Source organism: Pinus tabuliformis, chromosome 6 (genome assembly GCF_031772625.1).
Source record: "Pinus tabuliformis cultivar Carrire ecotype Pingquan chromosome 6, CPIR1, whole genome shotgun sequence".
Classification (NCBI taxonomy): domain Eukaryota; kingdom Viridiplantae; phylum Streptophyta; class Pinopsida; order Pinales; family Pinaceae; genus Pinus; species Pinus tabuliformis.
This window is the reverse complement of record NC_142292.1, coordinates 1376576503-1376592374: the sequence shown is the minus strand read 5'-3', so window position 1 is coordinate 1376592374 and position 15872 is coordinate 1376576503. Positions and strand designations below refer to the sequence as shown.

The 15872-nt window shown below is 43.0% G+C and overlaps 1 protein-coding gene across 2 annotated transcripts in view; it reads right to left on the bottom strand.

Annotated features, from left to right (window-relative positions):
- Positions 1-15872, bottom strand: part of LOC149263760 (Golgi SNAP receptor complex member 1-2-like) — a 256875-nt gene that overhangs the window by 129322 nt on the left and 111681 nt on the right. The gene's annotated exons all lie outside the window — the stretch shown is intronic.

Below are 15872 nucleotides of genomic sequence, written 5' to 3'. Positions count from 1 at the left end.
TAGAAACTGCTCATACAAAACAATGCACTGCTTCCGCGACTTTTTGATGGATGAAATTATGTGTACTTCCACTATCAATCAAGACTACTACTGGGCGATGTTTAATAAAACCTCTGATTTTGAGAGTTTGAGGTGAAGAAATCCCGGCCAAAGCATGCAGTGAAATAACGGATTCGTCAGGGACATTGTCCTTTTGGTTGTCCTCTTCTACCGCCTCATGTTCCTCCAGTGGTGGATCTTCCTCCGATGAGCTGTAATCAGTGGCATCAATTTGAAAAAATTTGGGCTCCTTGCATTTATGACCTGGGGAGTATTTTTCATCACAGTAGTAACATAATCCTTGCTTTCTTCTTTCAGCCATTTCTGCAGGTGACACCTTTTGAACCTTAAGTGTTTGAGTCGTGTTGTGAGCCTGTGGGGGGCGACCCTTAGCTGTGAAATTTGGGCGACTGTACTGGGCTACTAACGCACGTTCCACGTTACGAGCTACCTTGCAAGCCTCCGTCCATGTGGGAGGGTGGTGCAGTAGGACGTGGGCTTTTATGGCTTCTTTAAAACCGTTGATAAAACATTCCGTGTAGAACACATCTAAGAGACCCCTAGTGCGGAAGGCTAAGGCTTCAAAGGCTGTAACATATTCATCCACTGTGTCGGTCTGTCGAAGCTTAGTAAGACGACCCAGAAAAGAAGATTCCTGGTCAAAGCGGTCTGTAAGAGCTTTTTTGAAGGTGGTCCAAGTCACAAAAGGTCCATTGCAACGTTGATGCCATTCCCACCATTGCCACCTTTCAGTGTCCAAGTACATGCTCCCCACCATAAGCTGAGTCTCATTATCTAAGATGTTATTCAGATTGAAATACTGCTCCATTTGTGCTATCCATGTTGCCGGGTGAGAACCATCAAATTTATGCATATCCAAATTGGGAGGTCGCGGACAGGATTGTTGGTGCGGGCCCCAGAGGTGAAGAGAGTGGCTAGACTCACCCTCACTGTGTCCATTGCCAATATACGCCTCCTCGTGGGCTTCCTCCTTGCCCTTCGGGATTATGCTAGTTAGTCTGTCAAGCTGAAGTTGGAGGGATTGCAAGGTTTGTTCTAGTTTGTCCATCCTCTCATTTGCCATAGCTTGAGCTCTAGTTTCTACCATGCACCGACCTGATGTTCTTGAAATTTGGGACCGCCCAAAAAAAAAAATTCACTAAGAATTGAATGGTACCACCGTGCTCAGCTCGTCGTCCTGATTCTGATGGGCTAGATCACCAATAAGCACCCCAGAAGATCTCAGACTTTTCTTCTTTCTTTTTTTTTCTGAAAACTCCTAACGGAGTTTTACTCCTTCCTTAGGAATACTGCAGTAACCGAATCCTCAAAATGTCAATGCTGCCAAAAGTCCTGCGAAAATCATGCCCCGGTATAGGAACCCCACACAACTACTCAGATTCGGTGGATCTGAGAGATCTGAATGGCAGATCGGATAGCTCTGAGCGGCAGAACAGATTGCTGCTGCACCCCTTTGCGCAAGCGGATCTGGCAGAGATGATGCGTGATCCCAAGATAGAAAAGGGAACTATGGTCTCGAGGAGTGTCAGGTGCTACAGATCGCAATATACATAAGGGTCTGACAGTAGTACTCGGCCCAATGTTTCAGGGCTCTAACTAAGGAGGATCAACCGTACCCTTAGCCGTACAACCCGACTACCCTATCGTACGGGCGAGTAATCTCTCCGAGTGCTGTTCTCGGTGTACTGTAGCAGCAAGACGGTCGACGGTTTATCTATGGCGAGGTTGCAGAGGAGCTAAGGGGCTTCCGATATACCCAGAAGGTACTTGGAAGACAGTCCGTACGCGGTTCTGTCTAATGCGCTACTACTCGAAGGGGTACCCACAGGGGTTACAAGGGAGTCCAACAAGCGTGACCACCTCTTGTATTTCCTGCGTGCATGCCTCCCCAAATCCACAGGTTTATGTGCTCAACGACAGATCCCGTGGTTTAAAGACGCCGAAACACATCTCTAGCCAAAAAAAAAATTCTAAGAAATGGAGATCCCACCGGCCCTGGAAAGTGCTCTGATACCACTTGTTATGCTCTTAACCTGCAAAGAGATACCCAAATGCAGAATATGCGAAGAAAGTTACCCAGAACATAGAATAGTGAGAGACAACAGCAAATATTTTCTTCTTCAGAAAGCAATGTTCACTAGCCTCTTCGAGGGGGCAACCTCCAATAGAGCAGAGCTCGATACAAAAATAAGACACGATGCTCCTCGCAGGGAGTCTCTATCCTTTATATATGACTCATACATGCAATACCATGGGTTTTATTAATACCATCTATCTAATACCATGGCCCATTTGCAACTAATTGTGGTCACGTCATTAATTGTGGGTTAACCACTTACAATTATTAATATGGGCTTTATTGACTCTTTACTATGACTCGATCCCACTACATAAATAAGGGGGTTAGGGTGGGACCCTAACACTATGTCAGTACCTTCAGTAAAGGGTGCATATTACTATGTGACCTTCATTGATGACTTCTTCAAAAATACGTGGATCTACTTCATGAAGACCAAGGGTGAGGTCTTCATTCATTTCAAAGCTTTCAAAGATCAGGTGGAGAACATAACAGGAAGGAAGATCAAGGTGCTAAGGACGGACAACAGGGATGAATACACCTCTAATGAGTTCATTGATTTTTGTAAGGAGGAAGGGATCAAGAGTGAGAAGATAGTGGCCTACAACCTGTACCAGAATGGGGTTGCAGTAATGAAGAACCAGTCTATTATCAGTGCGGTGAAGGCCATGATCCATGATTAGAGTTTACAAATGTTTTTGTGGGCCTTGGCATACAACACAACTATGTATTTGCAAAACAAGAGCCCACATGAGATTCTAGAGGATAAGACACCAGAGGAAGCATTCAAAGGAAAGAAGCCTAAGATAGAACATCTCGGGATATTTGATTGTCTAGTCTACATCCACATACCTGTGGAAAAGAGGACAAAGTTGCAGCCCTCAGGTCAGAGGGGCATCCTGGTGGGATACAGTGAAGCTTTGAAGGCTTATAGAGTCTTCTTGACAAATCAGCGTAAGATAATGGTTTGCCAAGATGTCAAGTTCGAGGAGAACTTGGCATCTAGGAAATCTCAAGACCTAACAATAGTTGCAAAGGAGCCACAAGAGGAAGAACCAAAGGAGGAGTCGAGAGCAGAGACTTCCAATAGCAGAGATAGCCAACCTTCAGTGTAGGAGGAGCAATCAGCTCCTTCGACATCAGTCAAGACTCAAGAGGCCTAGGTGGGTGCAGCAAACCTTGCGAAATGCTCGGCAGCAAGTTGAGCTTCCCGAGACCACTTTCAAGGAGAGTAGACATCCACGGAAGTTTTTGACGTACATGGTTTTGACATCATAGACTCAAAGTCATCCAACTTTGAGGAAGCAGCGAGCCAACAAGTGTGTAGGATGCCATAAAGAATAATGTCTAGGACATTGTGTCGAGACCAAAGGGGAAGTCAATTATGACTTCCAGGTGGCTTTACAGAGTAAAGCATGTAACATATGGTAGTGTGGAAAAACACAAGGCCAATTTTTGGCTCATGAGTTCTCTCAAAAAGAGGGAGTAGACTACAAGGAGACTTTTGCTCCAGTAGCCAGATTCTCCTCTATTCGAGCAATTCACTCGATAGCTTCTGAGATAGGATGGAACATCCACCAGAATGATGTGAACATTGCCTTCCTCAACGGCATCATTGAGGAAGAAGTCTACATTTAGCAGCCACAAGGGTTTGAGATCCATGACAGAGAGACACATGTATGCATGCTTAAGAAAGCCCTATATGGACTCAAACAGGAGCCCAGGACCTGGAATGCCAAAATTGACAGTTATTTGCAAGGCATAGGCTTCACCAAGAGTGAGGCAAATCCCAACCTATAATTCTTGTTGGTTGGATCTAAGCCCCTCATTTTGGTGTTGTATGTGGACGACCTCATTCTAACGGGGCAGAGAGACTGATTGTGGGTTGTGAGTTAGATCTAGTTTCAGAATTTGAGATGAAGGATATCGAGCCGATGCATTACTTTCTGGGACTTGAGGTTTGGCAGCAATCGGGCGAGATCTTCCTCGAACAAGGGAAGTACACTATAGAGATCCTAAATACATTCAGGATGGAGGACAGCAGATAGATGGTCACCAACATGAAGAAGATTGATTCTTCAATTTCAGCGCTGGCAAATTCCAAACAGTACAGGCAGTTGATTGCCTCTTTGATGTATCTTGTCAACACTTGACTAGACATTAGCTTTGTTGCTAACACCCTAAGCCAATTCATGATGGAACTGAGGGAGGTTCATTGGGTTGCAGCAAAGCACATGCACAAATATTTGCAAGGCACAATAGGATATGGATTGCAATACCTTGGTGGAGATGGTGTGAGGTTGCATGGGTACTCAAATTCAAAATGGGCAGGTAATGATACAAATCGAAAGAGCACCTCTAGGTGTTGCTTTAGTTCAGCAAGAAGCAGACCTCATTAACACTAAGTTCAGATGAGGCAGAGTATATGGCGGCCAGTCTAGCTAGTTGTGAAGCTTTTGACTTCGCAAGCTACTCACAAGATTATTTGGTCAAAAGCTTGAGCCAATAGTGATCCATTGTGATAACTAGAGTTGTATCAAACTCTTGAAGAATCCAATGTTTCACAATAGGTCAAAGCACATTGAGATCAAATACCACTTCATCAGAGACAGGGTGTTGAGGGAGCAATCAAGCTCTAATATATTTCTACAGAGGAGCAATTGGCAAACATTTTCACCAAGCCCTTAGTGAAGGGCAAGTTCATCTAGTTTCAGGATGAGCTTGGAGTGGTGGAGAATACCTTCCTCGCTAAGAGGAAGTGTTAGTGTTTGTAGCTCAAACAGGTATTTCCATGAGGGTGTCTACTTATGGAAATCGTCACTAAATGTGTCCTATGCTTTTTCAAGAAGTTCAATTTCTCAATTAATGTATTAAGTGACCATTTTTTATTAAAGTGACTTTTAATTAATAAAGTGACTAAGGTAGGGGTGGCATGAGGGGAGATTATCATCAATCCCTACAGAGAAACGAAGATCAGGTACGATTAGGACATGGGGAAGAGATCAAACAATGCAGTAGAAATGTATGGCCTCCTCCTTGGGCTTCAATTAGCTAAGGGATTAGGTATTCCCTCCATTACAATGTTGGGGGACTCTCTATTGATCATCTTCCATCTATGCTTGTCTTCCCTCCCTTCAAATAATGCTCTTTCTCTCCTTCTTCGTAGAATTTGACACCTTGGGTTTTTTTGCTCAGAAAACCTTCCATCATATCCTCTGCAACCAGAATCGAGTAGTCAATGAGCAAGCCAATATAGCCTATCGTCTGGAAGAAGGGGAAATGAAGAATAATGATACTCTCTCTTGGAGAAGTATCCCATGAATCTACTTCAATTCTTGCTAATTCACTCTCCCCACAGCGTGAACATGATGAACAATTTAGTGGGAATTTCTTGGCTTATGTTCCCACACAAGCAGAGGATCCTGCTCAACAATGAAGTACAAATGGGAGGCTTCACACCAGTTTCATATCATCTCAATCCTTGTGCGAAGTTCCTTTGCGGGCAATTTCAGTACACAGATGTTTCCTCGAGGACGTCCTCTTTGTACAGAGATCCAACTCATATTCTCATCTGAGGTGGCTTGGAGTTAAATCATGGCTTCTCGATTTGCATTCCCTCATCCCTAGTACACTATATAATCGACATAAATCATTTCCTTTTCCAAGTATTGGCTCTAATCAAGATCAGGGAAACATGGAAGATCTTGATCCACTGGCAACATCCTAGATACATTGAGATCATGTTGAAGAGTGCCTTCCAACTTGGGGTGATTATATTAATGGTTCAAACCACAGTCCAAGCCAGAGATTGGTCCCTTCTAAATTCAGACTTTGTCTCTCTAGCCTCTCGAAGCACCTCCTCCTTTCTCTCAACAGCAACCAGTCAAAGAATGCAGCGATTTTCTTCTGCATGCTCCAGCGTTGGGCAAACCACTCTCGTCAAACAAAATTGTGCCCATGGTCCAATGGAACACAACTGTCAATTATGCCCTCATCCTCCACTAGACTGGTTTGCAGAGGTCTTGGAGCTTAGGCAGCAAATTCTTGACCTGTCCGAAATTGTGCAAAACCAGCAAGCTCAAATTCAAAGAATGAAAGATGAAATGGAAGGATTGCACCTCCAGCTAGCAGATTTGCAGAATCAACAGAAGAAGGAAGACTCCGGCAGCTTAGCAAGCTCCGACCACCCTCAGTAATCTATGAGAATCCCCTGTAAATGCATTTTAATAGTTGGCCAGTTTTGTAGAATTTATAGTAGTAGATGTTTAAGCCTTGGCAGAAAGAAGGAATGCAGCAAATATCAATTAGACCTTTCGAAGGATTCTCCTTCTCTCTTAGAATTTTCAGCCAAATGGAACATGATGTAAATCTTGTTGAAGGAAATGTAACTAGGTTTGCTCTTCATAAATGTACTTTTGATATTTGTACTTATTCAAGAAAAGAAAGATTATTTTTATAATATATGTCAATGAGTTTCTTGCTTATTAAAATAGGTCCAGCACTAGTTAAAGTGCTATAGGTAAGTCAAATAGTCAAAAGAAAAGGTTGAAGATTTTAAGGGCATGTTACACCTTGTATGAAAATGTATTAGGGTCATAAGAAGTCCTCCAAGCAAAGTCAAAAGTCTCCTCCAATCAATGGCACCATCAAAAGAAGCAATCCGAATTATCTCAGGCAAGTCAGCCTTAAGTCTTCATGTCGGCCTCTAGTCGGCCTAAAAGAAGGAGACAGACTCCTATATAAGGAGCCATTTGACCTCCTCAAAAGAGAACAAGATCATCTCTGAAATCAGCGAGAAAGAGGACAAGTAAAGGGTACGAAAAGACAAGGGAAGAGGTCTCCAAGTATAGCAAAGAGGAAGGAAGAAACACCAAAGGTTTAAGGACTGTTCTAAGGCCAAAAAGACAGTCACACGTGCGAAGAAGGAGAGGATCTCTCTGCTGTCATAGCAGCCCTCTATCACAGACATACAAACTCCATTGTTTGGGTTAAGATCACAGGCCTAAAGAGCCTCCCACTCAAGCAAGAAAGAAAGGAAGGAGAGCAAAGTAAATAGGGCTGATCCGAAGCTTATAGCAGTCACACGTGCAAGAAAAGGAGGGCAACCTGCAATCATTACAGCAGCACTATCACAGTCACCCAAGCATAGAAGAAAGACACTCAAACGAAGGAAAGAAGGGCATACAACACCAAGAAAACCTCCCATACGTGCGAGAAACTAGGGCAGCAGAACAACAGTACAGTCATACATCCATATCTCAAGAAGGATCTTGTTTGAAGAAGAAGTCAACTTGAGCAAGGGATAGAAGAGGAACACCTCATCTATAAGGCTCACACAAGAAAGGTCTATCTCGAGACAAGAAACAAAGAAGGGAGACTAAGTGCTGAGGAGCAAAGTGCCGGAAGAAGGAAGCCTATGTGTCGGGGATCAAAGTGAAGAAAAGAGTACAGGACTTGACTTGTGCTTGGAGGATCATTCTTATCAGGTCTAGGGTTTGGCATTGATCAATAGAAGCTTCAATAAGAGAAATTCACAAAAGGGTTTTCCTCTCAAGAGAAGAGAGGTTTTGGCCCGGGCAGAAAGCCAACATCTTGTGTTCTTGTTCTTATGTTTTGGTAGCAGTTTGATGAGGTACACACACATACACTAATAAGAAGAAGAAGAAGAAGAATAAGCCAACAAGAAAAAGTAAAAATACTCCACAAATTGTTATCAAGTAACGAAGAATCACACTACACTACTTTGCCCTAGATTCTTCAACATGGTATCAGAGCTAAGGTGACACATCAAGGAAAGGGCAACTCAAGAACACTCATCAAGGAGAAGCTTCTACAAATGTTAAAATTGGCAACCAGGGCAAAACTTCATGTGGGTCATCTTATTCATGGCTAATAATATTTTTATTAGATTCCTCTCGTCGAGAGGTGTAGGATTGATATAAAGATCATCCAATTCCGATAAGTATTCATAGAGATATGAATTTATTTTGATTATGGAATTATTATCAAGCCGACCTACAACTCATGTAGGCTCAGAAGCCCAACAGTCGCATCTATTCACCCACCAACGTTGTGTATAAATATAAGAGGACTTTTCCTCATTTGGACTCACTCATCTCATCACATCTCTCTCTCTCTACTGCGCAGATATGAGTCTCTTCTCTACTGCGCTGAAATGGGTCTCTCTCTCTCACACATGTGAAACCGGAAGCTGTTGAATTTGAAGCTGCAACTGCAGAAGTAAAGATTGACTTGCGTGGCCTAGAAGATCTCCTCTTTGGAACTACGTTGTAGGTTCATCTGAACCTCCTTTGAAAGCCGCAACTTTTGGTGGTGGAATGAAGTCAATCCGACGAACAGTTTGCAAGATATCGACTACCCTAGTTTGAAGCCGGAAACTGCTGAAACTGAAGCTGCAACTGCAGAAGTAAAGATTGACTTGCATGGCCTAGAAGATCTCCTCATCTGAACTGCGCTGTAGGTTCATCTGAACCTCCTCTGGAAGCCGAAACCTTTGGTGGTGGAATGAAGTCAATCCGACTGTCGGTTTGTGAGATATGGTCTGCCCTAGTTTGATAATGAAGCCGCTAATGCTGATGCTACTGACCTAGGGTTTGCTACTACTGATACGAATCAGATTTATTGTACTATTTCTCTCTGCTGAATTATTGAAGATAAAAGAAGATTTGATCAAAGGGCTTCCCCACACATTGTGGGGTTTGTCCCTGGCTAGCCGCCACATCTTGTGTCTCTTGTCTTGGCTTGTTTCCTGTCGATCGTTTAATGTTCTATCTGCACTTTACTTTATGTACAGGTGTTTGCTAATCGGTGGAATATAATAAGAAAAAGAAGTAAACTGTTATAAGCATAGAACGTACCATAATTTAACATGGTATCAGAGCTGAGGTGAAGACAAAGCCCGAGCAAGAGCAAGAGCAATCATTGAAGAGAAGATTGGCAAGGCTATCCTAAAAGAACTATGGGGTCCTCAACACTCTTTCCTGACGAAGACAAGCTCCGTGAGAAAGCTGACTATCACGGATGGAAGATGTCTATCGATCTAACCCTTGAAGATCAAGGAGTGTTGGACCATGTAAGAGGCAATATTGTTGAGCCTTCATCAAATGCATCTGCTGCTGCCTGGAACAAATGGAAAAATGGAGAAGTCAAAACAAAGAAGATCATCAGGGACTCTATCGCCAAGCGCTTGGTGGCCTACATCTCTGATCTAGACACCTCCAAGGAAATCTACGACAGACTGGTGAGTTTATTTAAAGTTAATGATGCAAATCAAGTTTTGTTTCTTAGAAATAAGTTGAGGGAAATCAAGAAGGGTAAAGATGAAAGTATGCAAGCATACTTATTAAGAATCACCGAGATCAAGAACGATCTCCTATCTATTGGGGAAACCATTACTGACAGAGAAATGGCACTCACAACTCTCGGAGGATTTACCATCTGAAGGGTATGTGTTCAGGACTACTCTTCTGAACAATAATGTAATTCCTAGTTTCGAGGAATTAATGGCTAGATACATTCAAGAACAAAGAAGGGTAGAAGAGCAGGAAATGCCCTTGCCTAAAGGTCCTCCTGCTGCTTTTTCTTCTCATGCTAAGAAAAGAAATAATTCTGGGTCTAAATCGAAAAGAAAGGCTGGATTTAAGGGTGGAAGAAAAGGACGATGTTTCATTTGCAATAAAGCAGGTCACTATGCAAGGGAATGCCCTGATAGAAAGGACTCTCACCGTGACGATGATCAAAATCCCTCTCATGGTAATCGAAGGAATGGAAAATTCAACAACAAAGGAAAAAGGAATGCGGGAAATCAAGGAAGAGGGCAACCATTCAAGAAGGCTAGAAATTCCAGGTATGAATCTAACACTGTTGAAGATAAGCAAGCTGAATATTATCTACCAGCTGCTCTATCTACCTCCGCCCCTTCGGACTCAATGGGAATTTGGCTCATTGATAGTGGTGCCTCAAGACACTTCACTGGTTACAAAAAAGTACTCTATAATCTGGTAGAGAAAGAAACTAACCTGGAAATTGTCCTTGGAGATGACATGAAATACCCAGTGAAAGGTGTAGGCAATGTTTCTCTTAAACTGAATCAAGGTAATACGATTCACTTACAAGATGTATTATATGTACCTGATCTCAAAAAGAACCTGGTATCCATCTCGGCAATGGAAGACAAAGGCTATAAGGTAACCTTCAGCGATGGTAAGGTACGCATATGGAAAAATAATGTTAAAGATGCTTTCACTCTTGGGTTTCGAGTTGATTCTTTATATCAAGTCGGTGGAAGTCCGCTAGGTGTCATGTCTTGTGACACAACGCTTCAGTCCGAACTTTGGCATCGGAGGTTTGCCCACCTTCATTACAAAGCTCTACCCGATGTAAGACAGATGGTAACAGGGATGCCTGAATTCCAAGCAAAGAAAGAAGGTGTATGTCCGGGATGTGTCGAAGGAAAGCTCAAAAGGGGCCCCTTCAAGTCAAAGCAAGACCTCCGATATATTACAACTAGTTCACTCAGACATATCAGGTATGATGCCTGTGAACTCCTTGGGAGGATACTCACATTATCTCACTTTTACAGATGACCATTCTCGAAAGACCTAGATATACTTCTTGAAAAAGAAGGATGAAGTGTTCCCTTGGTTCCGACACTTCAAAGCCCTAATCGAGAATCAAACCAAAAAGAAGATCAAGATCTTAAGAACTGACAATGGGACTGAATATGAATCTAATGAGTTCCATGATTTTTGTAAAGAGGCTGGCATCAAGAGGGAGACTACTACACCATATACTCCTGAACAAAATGGTGTGGCAGAAAGGAAGAACTGCACAATTATGGAAGCTGTCCGGGCCATGCTGCATGATCAAAGTCTTCCTAAGTTTCTATGGGCTGAAGCTGCAAACACTGCCGTATATGTACAAAATCGATGCCCTCATCAAGCATTGGGTTCCAAGACTCCTGAAGAAAAATTCACCGGTAAGAAACCTGATGTTTCTCATTTTAAAATTTTTGGAAGCCCTGTATACTTTCATGTGCCGAAAGAGAAAAGAAATAAATTGGGACATCTGGAAAGAAGGGAATTTTCGTGGGCTATGGTGAAAATACTAAAGGCTATAGAATCTATGTAGCCGGTCAAAGGGAAGTCATAATTAGTCATGATGTCACCTTTGACGAAGATACGGCTCTCAGCAAGGTGATCAATCTTCCGAATTTGAGGAGCTCTCAAGAAGCTGACACCAGGGAACCGAAAGAAAAGGATGATGAATCAATGCCTGATGTAGAAGAACCCATGGATCCGATTGATCCTCCTCCATATGAGCCTTCCTCTTCTAGGAAGAGGCCTTCATGGCTTAAGGAGTTACTTGATGATGCTGAAGGACATGCTGCACCCCAAGGAACCTTTCGTGAAAGTAAGAAACCTAATAGGTATCAAGGATACCTGACCATCATGAGCACGATCATACAAAATGAGCCTTCGTCATTCTCAGATGCCATCAAGCATCAAGTATGGAAGGATGCTATATGAGTCCATCATAAAGAATGATGTTTGGGAAGTAGTTCCCAGACCCCAGGACAAGACTGTTGTTACTTCCAAATGGCTTTACAAGATAAAGCATGCAGCAGATGGAAGCACGGAAAAGTATAAGGCTCGTTTTGTTGCTCGAGGTTTCTCCCAAAAGGAAGGTATAGACTATGATGAGATATTTGCACCTGTTGCCAGATATACGACCATCCGCTCGATCATAGCCCTTGCCGCTTCACAAGGATGGAACCTACATCAGATGGATGTCAAGACTGCGTTCTTGCATGGCTCGATCAAAGAAGAGGTCTACGTGGAGCAACCTGAAGGATTTGAGATTTATGATCGAAAATCTCATGTATGCAGGTTGAAGAAAGCTCTTTATGGGCTGAAGCAAGCTCCCCGAGCATGGTATGAGAGGATCAATAGCTACTTGATGAAGCTGGGATTCACTAGGAGTGAAGCCGATCCTAACCTTTACTTTAAGGTTGAAGATGACAAGCCTCTCATACTGGTGTTGTATGTGGATGACCTCTTTCTAACAGGTGCAGACCCTCTCATTCACAAATGTAAGAGGGAGCTGGCCTCTGAATTTGAAATGAAAGACCTAGGACTGATGCTCTACTTCCTAGGACTTGAAGTGTGGCAAAAGCCAGGAGAAATTTTCCTATCTCAAGGAAAATATGTGGTGAAGATATTGGAAAGATTCGGAATGGTGGACTGCAAGCCTGTAACTACTCCGATGGAGCTTGACTTCAAGAAGTTAAGCGGTAGTGCTGCTGGACCTGTTTTACAAAATGCTACCGAGTATCGGCAACTCGTCGGAGCATTAATGTTCTTAGTGAACTCCCGTCCAAATATATGCTTTGCAGTCAACACGTTGAGCCAGCATATGGTTGAACCCCACCACATACACTGGATTGGTGCCAAGAATCTGTTGAGATATCTTCGTGGCACTATCACTTATGGGTTAAGATACATTGCCAGAGATGTGAGACTATTTGGATACACAGATGCTGACTGGGCAGGCAATGTGGAGGACTGCAAGAGCACTTCCGGGTGTTGTTTCTCCTTGGGATCTGCTTCGATATCCTGGATGAGCAGGAAACAAAAGTCGGTGGCTTTGAGCACCGCCGAAGCAGAGTATATTGCTGCTAGCATGGCTTCTTGTGAGGCAGTTTGGTTGCGAAAGCTCTTCAGTGAGTTGTTTGGATTCACATTGGATACCACTGTGATCCTTTGTGACAACCAAAGTGGGATTCGTTTGTCAGAGAATCCCGTATTCCATGATCGCTCCAAGCATATTGATATCAGATACCATTATATTCGAGATATGGTGCAACGGGGAGCTATAAGGCTTCATCATATCGGTACAAATGAACAGGTCGCCGACATTCTGAAAAAACCCCTTGGGAAAGTAAAATTTCTGACTTTCCGTGAACAACTTGGAGTTGTTCAAAGACCCTTCAATGAGGGTCATGTATGATGCATTGAGCTCTGAGAGCTCCAGGGGGGTGCGGGGTGCTTCTTGGAGTAGCATATGACCATAGGATTATTCACTATCCCCTGGTGGTATACATGTACACCCCGTGGCGACATTGTAGCAGGATTGATGTGTTCTCCTGTGAGGCCTGGATTGATGTGTTCTCCATGGCAGCCTGGATTGATGTGTTCTCCATGGCAATTGTAGCAGGATTGATGTGTTCTCCTGTGAGGCCTGGATTGATGTGTTCTCCATGGCAATTGTAGCAGGATTGATGTGTTCTCCTGTGAGGCCTGGATTGATGTGTTCTCCATGGCAATTGTAGCAGGATTGATGTGTTCTCCTGTGAGGACAGGATTGATTAGTTCTCCTGTCGAGGCATCCTACCCATGCAGTCTGGGACTCATGGGAAGTACCTCTCATCTGATCAATGAGAAGGGAAATGAAGTTAGGGACCATAGTAGTACCGATGGACGCATCGTTGTAACTACCGTACTCCCTACGCTAGGATGACCTCCATTGATTTGGGATCAATGATACTGGTCTGGGACCAGTGGTAGGAGTTGTACCATACTATGACGCTGACTTCGGGTCGGTTGAGACTGGTCTGGGATCAGTGGTACATACTTTGAGACTGACTTTGAGTCAGTGGAGGATGATATTGGTCTGGGACCATTGGAGTTGTACTCACTATGACGCTGACTTTGGGTTGGTTGAGACTAGTCTGGGACCAGTGGTACATACTCTGAGACTGACTTTGAGTCAGTATGATACATCCTCGATCATTTCTTCTTCTTCATAATTCGGACAAAAGCAGAGTAGAACAGAACAATGCAAGAGCAGAGCAGAACAGAACAAAACAGTACAGATCAGTGCAGGGCAGAACAAGACAAAGCAGAACAGGCAAAATAGAGCAGAGCAGGGCAAGGGTCAAGCTGTACAAGGCAGTGCATTTGATGGATGAATAGTAACGACCGATAGACAGATTGCAGATGAAGTTCTCCATGGTTGAGAGGGAGTGTTAAAATTGGCAACCAGGGCAAAACTTCATGTGGGTCATCTTATTCATGGCTAATAATATTTTTATTAGATTCCTCTCGTCGAGAGGTGTAGGATTGATATATAAAGATCATCCAATTCCGATAAGTATTCATGGAGATATGAATTTATTTTGATTATGAAATTATTATCAAGCCGACCTACAACTCATGTAGGCTTAGAAGCCCAACAGTCGCATCTATTCAAATTTCACCCACCAACGTTGTGTATAAATATAAGAGGACTTTTCCTCATTTGGACTCACTCATCTCATCACATCTCTCTCTCTCTACTGCGCAGATATGAGTCTCTTCTCTACTGCGCTGAAATGGGTCTCTCTCTCTCACACATGTGAAGCCGGAAGCTGTTGAATTTGAAGCTGCAACTACAGAAGTAAAGATTGACTTGCGTGGCCTAGAAGATCTCCTCTTTGGAACTACGTTGTAGGTTCATCTGAACCTCCTTTGAAAGCCGCAACTTTTGGTGGTGGAATGAAGTCAATCCGACGAACGGTTTGCAAGATATCGACTGCCCTAGTTTGAAGCCGGAAACTGCTGAAACTGAAGCTGCAACTGCAGAAGTAAAGATTGACTTGTGTGGCCTAGAAGATCTCCTCATCTGAACTGCGTTGTAGGTTCATCTGAACCTCCTCTGGAAACCGAAACTTTTGGTGGTGGAATGAAGTCAATCCGATTGTCGGTTTGTGAGATATGGTCTGCCCTAGTTTGATAATGAAGCCACTAATGCTGATGCCACTGATCTAGGGTTTGCTACTGCTGATATGAATCAGATTTATTGTACTATTTCTCTCTGCTGAATTATTGAAGATAAAAGAAGATTTGATCAAAGGGTTTCCCCACACATTGTGGGGTTTGTCCCTGGCTAGCCGCCACATCTTGTGTCTCTTGTCTTGGCTTGTTTTCTGTCGATCGTTTAATGTTCTATCTGCACTTTACTTTATGTACATGTGATTGCTAATCGGTGGAATATAATAAGAAAAAGAAGTAAACTGTTATAAGCATAGAACATACCATAATTTAACAACAAAGTCGAAGCATCAAGCCTAGAAGTCTCAATCACTTCAAGGACAAGAAGGGTCTACAATCCATCATTCATCAAGGAGGTCTACAAAGCTAGAAGAAGAGCCTTACATAAAGGCACCTACAAAGAAGAGCAGATTGAAGCGAGACCTACTTCAACCTACAAGTCATCAAGCAGGTCCACTCGAAGAAGGCAACTTGAAGAACATCAAGATCCTAGGAAGGCAAGCCATCAAGTCTTCAAGGAGGAAGCAAATCCATTACATCTCAAAATCTATCAAGTAAGTACATGTCCCCTTCTGAATATACATCAATGTCTTTTTGCAAGGAAAGCAACAAATTGGTAGGTACCAATAACTTTCTTGCATGGAAGAAGAGGATTGATCTACTTCTCAAGGAGAATGAACTCCTAGAACATGTCAAAGGGAATATCACTATCCCTGCTAAGGAACAAACTCAAGCCTTAGCCAAGTACAATAAGGATGAGACAAGATCTCAAAGGATTCTGATAGAATCAATCAAAGACTCTCATTCCCTATGTCTCCAAATTTGAGACATCGAAAGAAATTTATGATAAGCTAGTAGAGCTATTCTCGGTATCCACAACCGAAGAAGTGATATCTCTGAGGAAT